Source organism: Coptis chinensis, chromosome 2 (assembly GCF_015680905.1).
Source record: "Coptis chinensis isolate HL-2020 chromosome 2, ASM1568090v1, whole genome shotgun sequence".
NCBI lineage: Eukaryota > Viridiplantae > Streptophyta > Magnoliopsida > Ranunculales > Ranunculaceae > Coptis > Coptis chinensis.
Genome location: NC_141457.1, coordinates 41868001 through 41878060, shown reverse-complemented (window position 1 = coordinate 41878060; position 10060 = coordinate 41868001). Strand labels below are relative to the sequence as shown.

At 35.0% G+C, this 10060-nt stretch overlaps 1 long non-coding RNA gene across 13 annotated transcripts; it reads left to right on the top strand.

The window, feature by feature from the left end:
* The first annotated feature begins 951 nt into the window (after nt 1-951).
* LOC147516091 (uncharacterized) lies at nt 952-8204 on the top strand. Of its 13 annotated transcripts, XR_015210931.1 has the most exons (8): nt 1147-2007; nt 4865-4980; nt 5089-5347; nt 5586-5642; nt 5743-5771; nt 5857-5985; nt 6778-6861; nt 7936-8204. It is a non-coding gene; the product is annotated as an uncharacterized LOC147516091 (long non-coding RNA). The 13 variants fall into 13 exon arrangements; XR_015210932.1 differs by having other exon boundaries at nt 1143-2007; nt 5089-5209; nt 5309-5347; nt 5586-5985; XR_015210926.1 differs by having other exon boundaries at nt 1144-2007; nt 5089-5642.
* The last annotated feature ends 1856 nt before the right edge of the window (nt 8205-10060 follow it).

Here is a 10060-nt window from a genome sequence, read left to right as displayed (position 1 = left end):
CTTAGTTAATTATTGTTCTTCAGTATTGATTAGATTAATAAAAGTTCATTATTGTTATTCATTATGTCTCCTTCTTATATATCTGTTTATGATCATCTAATGACATCTAGCTAAATCTCCATTATAGGGGTTTGATGAAGCTTGATGAAGACTTGATAGATTAGTTAGAATTATTGCTTGTTAAGAGTTTCACTCTAGAAGGATAGTTGATTCGCCATGAGAATGGGTTGGACTTCCTCACATGCTAATTATTAGTTGGCAAAGATTGCCATGAGTAATTAGGGATCAACACTTAATCTTAATTGATTAGAACTGCAATAATCGACACTTGCATATTAGGAATACATCAAGTGGATTCAAATCTCCCTAATCCATTCTCTATATTCACATTTCAATATTCTATTATCATAGTATAAGTTAAACATCTTATTTAAATTCAATTTCCATATTAGTATAATTCAATTTATTACTCTCATTCTATTTTGTTAGTAGCGATTAAACTAGCGGAAACTTACGTTTAAAGGACTAGGAGTGGAACAAATTATCTACTCCATTTATTGTATGATTCAAGAGAGTAGATAACTTTGATAATATAGAATGCAATTACTATAGTGTTTACTTATGGTTAAGTGTAATTAGTTAAGTATGAGTAAACACTAGTTTTTACCTTTATCAATAGCATTGAATGCTCATTTTGTTGGAGCTGTTGTTTTTCGGTGTGCTAACATTTTTGAAACCTAACTGTATAACAGAACAACGAGAAATCCACATGCTCTGGAACGTTATAATTGTGGATCCTCCTCAGGCCCAGCAGCACTTGTAGCTTCTAGATTATGTTTGGTCGCATTAGGAACAGATGGTGGAGGTTGGTCTACTCAACAACTAACATGTTATATATGCACTTAAATTTTCTTGTGAGGATATTCTCTTAAAATATGTTCATTTTTCTCGAAAAGGGCAGGTTCATTTCATATGTGGGAATTTCAACTGCAATTAATAATTTTATAATTAATGTTCTAGAATAGCCTTGAAGAAGTCCCAACTTTATTACTTTAAAATGCAGTATGCCCCTAAAGGCCCAAATTGTATTTCTCTTTTCCACAGCTCATTGACCGTTATGTAAGTGTTTTCTTCTTTATATCCCACATTCATAGTCTTTGCGATGAATTTGTAGATTTCCCTCGTAAAATTGATAGGCTGTTATATTCATTTGATATGGTCCATCGTTATTTCAATGTGCTTTTTATGGAAGTCATGTTTTCCCTCCAATTGAGGTGACATTCTTTCTTTGAGCGGTAAAAAGAGAGGGTAGAAGGGGGGTGTGGGGGAGGTGAACAAGTAGTGGTTTAACGAGCAGCAAAAATACCTAATTGACTCTACAAATGTTGGGATCCGCTTGGCTAAGAGTTGGTTTGGGACTTTTCCAATTGTTTTCACCCGACCTTAATTCCATGACTTTTTCTCACTGAAGATCAGATTAATTTTTCCCAGAATTCCAGTTTACACTTCTTGGTGCTTCACCTTCCCAAGCCAGACCTCTATTCTTGCTCACCTCTTGTATTTTTCTAAAGTCTCTATCACCCTTGAATAACAACTATAGTTCAAAATCCTGTCATCAATCAAATTACAGACTTATAAAATCTTGGCATATATCGCCAAGTTATTGATGGTTGTGTTGGCAGATAAAATTTCCAAAGGGAAATACGGATTAAGGGATGCTACTGAGATTTCTAGAGCAAGAAAATCATCACAATATATTTGATATCAATATGTGAAAATGCGAGAGATGTCGCAAATTCTGCAATATTTTGTGGTCTATTGCATCATATATCTTTGTTAGATTTTTACATACTACATTGGTTGGATGCATGATTTTTTAGTTTTCGTCTGGACAGCCTTACATGGTAGTTTTTTTTATATATGTATGTTCTCTTGGATTAGGTCTTATCTATCTTGAATGACATATTTGACACTCTTCTTAAAGCACTATCAGATCCATCTGACGAGGTAAGCACCCTTACTGTTATACTTAATTTTATTAATGGTCCTTGAGTGCTATTTACCCACCGTGAATAGAAATGCCAATGCGTTACTTGTAAATATTGTGTTTTTTGTAATGTTTAATTTTTGTACCATGTGATTTCTTTAGTTACTTTTCTGTAGAATTAAAGTTTTGTGTGATGTCCGTTTATCTTGAAAATAAGATACTATAATTGGGCTAATTTTTTTACATACTACTTTTAAGGATTCTTAACCGTATCGAATTCTTGTAACAAGTGGAAAGTGGAAACCCATAGATTAAAGGAACAATATTGGATCATGCGTCTCTTAAGAGAAAGAAAAAGATGTAAAAAGCTCTTTAGAGTTCCAAATACTGTCAAGAAGTATAAACTTCTGTAATTGTAGTAGTTCCTTCTGAATGGTTTATATTCTATCAAAACTTCACAAGAGGTCCATGGGACCTTTAAAAAGGGGAAAAGGAGAAGAGATTTTGATGATTAATAGATACCTTTACCATACTGTATGTATCATATGGTGTGTCATAAGATAAGATACACGATTGACTGACTTTTTTTTTCTATGATTTTGTTATAACTTCGACTTAAATTGTGTATTTAACACAGACAGTTATGGTAAGATGTTTATAAGTTGAAAACACTTTTTGTCCTTTTCTTTGAACTTTATTTGCCGAGGCTTTAAAGTTTTACTAATTATGGAGATTCACGAAGATTAGGTAGTTATTGTAGTAATTATTTTCTTTAATTCTTCAGGTTACTTGAGTTTATACATTTTGTGCCTACCGTTGATTCTTTTCGTTTGCGCCTAGGTGCAATCAATCTGTTCCATTCATGTGTTAGAACTGCAAGAATGAACAACATCGAAGCATATCTGGCCTATGGCCAATTGCGCTGTTCCAAGGGATATTGATATATCTAGTTTAAGTTTGGTATGACTATTTTAAGAAATGGATAGCATGACCTCCTTCTTCGTTAGAGAAGAAAATTCAGTTTAATCTCTGGACTTTGTAAGTTGGCCTGATATATAACTTGCGGGGAGTTATGGAGGTCCTATGCAGTTTTCTTCTTTGTAAAAGTAAGATTGTAGCAATCAATTTGTGCTAAGGGATTGTGATTGCTTGTAAAGATGGTGTAGGGATATTATTTGTTTATAAAAAACCTATCCAGGTATTCTTGGGTTGAAATTGCAAGTTCTTTAGATTCTAAAACCAGTAGATAGTGTTATAATATGAAATGACATTGCTTATCTTCCAGAGAAATGATTTTTTTTTTTGTCTTTCCATGCCCTTTCTATTCAATATGGAAACGAAGAAGGAACCTTTTTATTGAAGGAACCGTTATTTCAGAATGACTACTTCTACAAACTGCGAGAACCACGCGCAGTGGAATTAATGGGTTCTCACGATTTAGATAGAGAACATAACTTTTAGATCCGGTTTAGATAACTCTGAGAATCCAAGCTTTATCAAATCCGAAATCAACAATCAACCTCTTGATCTTCTGTTGTATTCCTTTAGAATATATTGGACATTGTATGGGCAATGATCTACCAATCCCCTTCTTTATCTCAAGATCAAAAACGAATTCAGATCTACTTTTCTTGCCTCTTTTTCAGAACCAGTAAATAGTGAATTTCAGCCAGAGAAAAATTTATAGGCTACAACAGGGACCATGAGGAGAAATTAGGGTTAGGCCTCCTGACGGGCTTGGGCTTCCCATGTTCACCTCGAACACACGGCCCAAGTCCGTCAACAAATGGCTTATTCCACTAAAGGCCATTGTTGCACTACCACCCTAATCCCAAATTACATGTCAACGTTTATGGGCTCCATATTATATGCTCGTTGATCTCCCCATGTTTAAGATATCGAATGTCCATTAATTAAGTCAAGTTACTGACAACTACATTAATCAACTTCTTATGTCCTTGAGTAGTACAACTCAACCTCATTGTCATGTCGGAATAAATCCACCTGCAGGGTTTGCATGACAATCTTTTTGAGCTCCTCAAGGGGACATCATCAACCCGACTTCTTGAGGACACCGGATTCCTTTTATAATCATCAAGACACCTTACATACAATGTCATTACCCAATCCATCGAGTTTGTTGATTCACAAATGAATCTCACTCATTGATGATTTAAAGCAATGTACAATGCATGTAAGTGCCCGTTATTATATCCGGATTAGGAGGACAAGCATCCATAATAACAGAGGCGTTTGTTCTCTTATATAATCAGTATAAGGAGAAACGACCTCACTTGGTCTGTTCAATACACACAAAGTATACTAGTGTAATCCTATAGTCAAGATAGACTAATACCAGATTATACTACAACCGTACTAATGGTTTGTCCAAATCCATCTAGGTTGTGAACGACTACTTATACTTTATAAGGTAATGACGATATGATCTTCTGTGTGTTCACACCATATCATCTATAACATAAAGTATTAGACACATGCATATAACTAATAGCATATATAATATGTATAACATTTGCCCATATGATTCTCATTCAAAATATAAATAATTAGAGTTAATACAAAAGTAATGCTTTTAGTATATAACCCTATCATTTATGTCGGGAATATATGAGTGTGTATGTCTTTGACTCAAGATTCTAGCATCGATAATTGAATTGATGATAATGCTATCAGAACTCAGATATATAGACTCATGTCTGAAAAATTTTATTTGTTTTATAGGTTTCATGTCTTTCATCTTATTATTATTGATAAGGTTCTTTTTTTGTGTTTGAATTTTTATGTGTTATTTGCGCCTTTAAGGCTTACTTCCCTAATGAATTAAGGAGTAAATTAAAATGAGATTATCATTCACAGGTAGTTCTCCTAGTGCTTGATGTGCATACATGCATAGCGAGGGATGCACCTCAATTCCGCCAACTTGTTGTTTTCCTAGTGCATAAATTCTGGGTTGATCACTCGCTTCTCGAGAAGTGAGTAAATTTCCTTTTATATTTACCAATCATTTTGGATAACGTTGCTTCCCTTTATGAGTTTAAAAATGTTTCTATTTCTAATGTAAGTCTTTAATTTTTTTTCAGGCGTGGTGCTTTGATAATCCATCGGCTATGTGTTCTTTTGGATGCTGAGCGTGTGTACTTGGAACTCTCCACAATTCTTGAGGGAGAAGCTGACTTGGATTTTGTGTCCATCATGGTTCAGGTTCTATAATATTATCTGAGAACATCCACAGCGATGCCAGGGAGCGACTTTATTACAATTTTTGACATATGTGATGTCTGTTGATTTGGCATATGACAGCTATTCACAAAAGTCAAGATTGTGGATTCCAGTCCAAAGGTACGTCCATCTAGTCAATAACACACTAGTACCAACAACATATTTTGTAAGAAGACAAGAGAGAATGGTAATGAATAATATTATCAGGTAAATTGCTAATTTTATCACCAATCTCGCTGCTACTCTGTCATTTATATACTTTTTGCATCTTAGAATTTTCCATTGAAGCACTTTCATCCATGATATACTGCAATATCAAGACCAGAAAAAGACCTAATGAATGGAAAAATAATAACAGAATGCTGCAAGAAAAGTACGGGTCTCGAAAATAGCTAAGACATCAAACCTTGAATAGGTATGGTTTAAAGTTGATGTTTCTAAGAAAGTAATAAAAATTTGTGTTGTTTCTAATAAAAATATGCCATGGATTTGACATATGTGCCATTCACCAACAGCAACAATAAGTCTTTGCTTATTAACTCAGGTGGGTAACTTGTCATGTGCATCAGGCAGGCAATTAAACTCCTTGTGAAGTTTTACGTAAGTGGCGTACTTGTCTTTCTTGACAGGTTTACCAGCACGCAAGTTCTGTGATTTAGTCACTGGTGGAGGAAGATATTAATGTTAAGTTCTTGGTCCAGCTGGACAAGTTGATCTGCTTGCTCGAGACTCCAATCTTTTCTTACCTTAGACTGCAGGTGCACAGCTCATTTCATTTTGTGTAATCTCCAAAAGTTGTGTTTACATTTGCAATTTTTTGTAAAGGTATATATTATTTCAGTTTTGTAAACCACATTCGACAAGGCTAGAGATACTGAAATGAGCTGATTTTTTCTGGACGTGATCAACAGAGTAGGGGGTCATCACTACTAAAAATCAGCCAAAGTGCACTTTTTGGTAGGGGTGTCAACCTAGCCTGACCGATATTATATATGTATCTTGAAATGAGCTGATTGTTTGTGGACATAAGATCCATGTTAGGAGGATAATCTGCCCCAAAATTCATCCCTTAACTCATTGTGTAGTTTTACGTTTGGTAGGGATGTCAATTCAGGATATATTTGGGGGAGCGGGACGTGGGTGGGTGGGCAGGTTGTGGTGGGGGTGGGGGGTATTAAAGCTAAACCAAAGAATTAAAGACAACAAAGTTAATGGAGAGGTCCAAATCCATCTCTCCACGTGTTGGGCAGAAAAAAAAGAGAGCGGGATGGTGGAGATGAGTATATTGTCGTAGGAAAGATATGCTAATTTAAGTTATGTTGTGCTGGGTGGAACTTTGTGAATATCCAAAGCAGTGTTTGTGTATTTAGGACAAAGAGGTAAGTACTCCATACTACCAAGCAAAAACAATCATAACGACAATCGAGTTGTAGTAGGTAGTTGTACTTTTAGGTGAGGTATATATTGTTAAAAAATTTATGAGATACTTTTTGTCTCGTGTACATCAGATTTTTCTTTTTCCTCTGATTTCCTTGTTGATAAGTTTGTAGGTCTTGCAGCTTCTTGAACCTGGAAGATATATATGGTTGTTGAAGTTGAAAGAACTGTACGGTCTTCTAATGTTGTTGCCTTAGGTAAGTCTGAAGAGCTAAACACAGTTATAATTATTATATGTTTCTGCTTCCTGTGTATGTATTATGCACATAAGAAAAAATGTAAGTTTTTTTGTCGGCATAAATGGAGTTTTTGGGCTGGAGGAGCAGTAAATTTGACATTCCAAAGAACCATTGTCTACTAGAAACCTGATTTTAGCTCTTTACGTTAACTGTGCATCGGAGTTCTAATATATGTTGAATGGCTGTGAATCAAGTTAGAATTGGTGTTGTGGTCTCCTGATGATTGCCTCACTGGAGAGTGATAGAATGCCTTAGGATTGGTAGTCGTTGTCTTTCCTAGGTCATGCTCTCAAGGACCATGAATTCTGATTTGCAGTCAGGAGTAAATCAGTAAAGAATATAAAAAATTTATTAATCAGTAAAGAAACTAAGCCTTTTTCTGGTCTGGCAATGTACACTTCGAACCCTGCAGTATCACTGCTGTCAAACGTGAAGTCATCAATGAAAATAGCCTCTGATTCTTCTTCTTTCTTGTCTTTGGTACGTGAGACCTTGGGTCTAGGAAATAAGGCACGTATGGTGGTGTCTAGCACTTGAGGCGTAGTTCCAAACTCAAAGACTGCAACCATTTCGTCTTGGGCAGCCCTTTTTGGCACAACTCTCTTTTTGTTGAAATAGGTTCATCGAATGTTCAACCATGCTCTATCTTCTGTTTGGTAGGTGTACTTAAGTGCCGAAGTACTAAGACAGTCCTTAACCTGTAGAATATCTTAATTAGAAGTGACATAGTTGACAAAAAAATAAATAAACAGCAGAGGTCAAGTGGAATGCTGGCTAAGGAGTAAGGCTCCATGTTTATTTAAATATTTACATTCGCCCAAACCATGTTTGAAAAAAATAATCTACAGGCTCTTTATCAGGAAATATTGGACACCAAAGTCTCCCCTGATCAATAATGTAGTCAACTTATCTTGATTTTGTCTTCTGGATATTTAATTTGCTACCCTTTGGACATAAAATAATTATGTTGATTTCCTATTTGGTGTATGAATATTTTTCCTACGCTGGCACTTATACTTCTTCTTTACCCAGGATCCAACATAACAGACTATTATTCACAATTACATGGTGCAAGAGCTTGATGGAACTATGAATGAGTGGGGTTGGTGTTGTGTGCTTACTGTAGATAAGAAGCCACGCCCAAAAATACTTTTTGAAGGTTCAGAAGAACTTAATATTCTGAAACACTATTTTTTGGAACTATTGTCAGCTTTTGGGCTTGTTAAGTGTTGTGGGAGCATGGACCCATTATTTACTTTGTGAAGTTTCTTTATTTCTTTTATGGAAGGTATATTTGGATATGGGATGTGCTTCTAAAGAGAATTTTAGGTCAGGAAAGAATGGATCCAATTACCCTGTACTCGGTGGGCTTCTTTTGGCCATGATTTAGTAGATTTTGGGCTAGGGGCTTTTTTTGGCCCTGATTCGGCCCTTTTTAAAAAAAAATTAAAAAATTAAAAATGACACTTGCCAAGTATTGTAGAAAAAAAACGGGTCACCATACCACACCCAAAAGTGTCTTTTTTTTTGGAAAAACGATGCATCTGTCACGTCTTTTTTCAACAGATATGGTGTAGTGGGAAGTTTTGTTTAGTCTTAACCCTCTTTATATAGGAGAGGGTTAGGTTTACAATTTCGTGCATGGGCTTTGAAGCTGTGTTTTGGGCCACTAAATCAAGCCCAAAACCTAATTACTTAAGTCCAAAAAGGGTTTTTCTATAGAAATTTACTGCAACACCATTTTCGTCCACTTTTACTACTATGATTGGGTTAAGACTTAGACCATTAGAAAGCTCTTTCCAAGCCGGTCGTTTTGACCTAAAATAGGCTACATTCTAAGGTCTGAGTCCAAAGATACGGCCTGCGGAAGTTATATTGACTTTTCTACTCTTTTTCTACCCGCGTTGACTTTGATTTTTCAGCTTTGACTAGGCTTTAAAATGGTTTTTTCTCCTTGAAACTTGGGATTTAATCATATAATTTCTCTAGCAAGCAATTTGACTCCAATCTCTTGCAAAAGTGACGTATTTCTTCACATAATTGATTTCAGGATCTGAAATACACAAAAACACGTAAACATTACTAACTCTTATTTATTATAAACATAATTGGCCTAAATATAATACTATTAAGGGGTTGAAACTACAGTTTTGGGCTCTTATAAAAACACCCCCAAATAGCATTTTGCTTGTCTTCAAGCAAATATGTGAAATTAAAATAAGTGACCAAAAATGTATTCCTAACTACTCCGTTTATTTGAAAGCGCGATTGAATGCGTATATACACAATAAGGCCTTAAACCACTAAGAATTACCTACTGGACGAGTTATAGCCTCGTGAGAGTTTTCTAGATAAGGTACTCACAAACTTCATTTATACTACAACGACTTAAGAAATAAAATTAATGTTTCTTTATTTATTCTCAGATATCTATACATCTCACTAGCAATGAATAAAGAATAATCAATTCGAAACCTAATAAGCTAATGCGTGCATAATAATCAATCATCTACGTATAAATATATATATATAATGAAATATGCTATGAAATGCAATAACAGATCCGTTTCTGAAACTTTGGAATAGCGTCCTTAAGTAGGTCCTCACAAATATGTAAAGACAAAAATATTTTGATTTTTCCACTGAAGTTTCGCTCACTCCAGTGTGCAGTGGGCACACTTTTCCTCACAATCTCAATGATGTACAAGGGAGACGTGGTTGATCAAACACATCTGCCACTTACTATCACACCAACCTATTCCTAATTGAGCTAGAGGTCTTTATTAGGTGTTGTGGGGATTAAGTGATGGTTTAAGAAGAAAGGAAATGGATATTCAAAAGGACAAGTCTGAGAAAATAGGGTCTTCATATTATGTAACAAGAAAAAACCTTGTTCTTAACTTGCTTCTACACTTTGTTTCCCTCCTTAGCCATTTTTTTCTTTTTCTTTGGCTTTTGACTCATTTGATTCTGTTTTTGGAGTTCTAACTTATATTATATTTATTTATTTATTCTTTTCTTTTCTTTTCTTTTGGATGGAAACTTTCTTTTCTTTTCTTATAACAAATTCTTAATTTTCCACAAGTCTTTCTCTTTTCTTTATTCCATTTCATCCTATTTCTCAGACTCATTAAAAAATGGGTAGGCTGATTTTCTT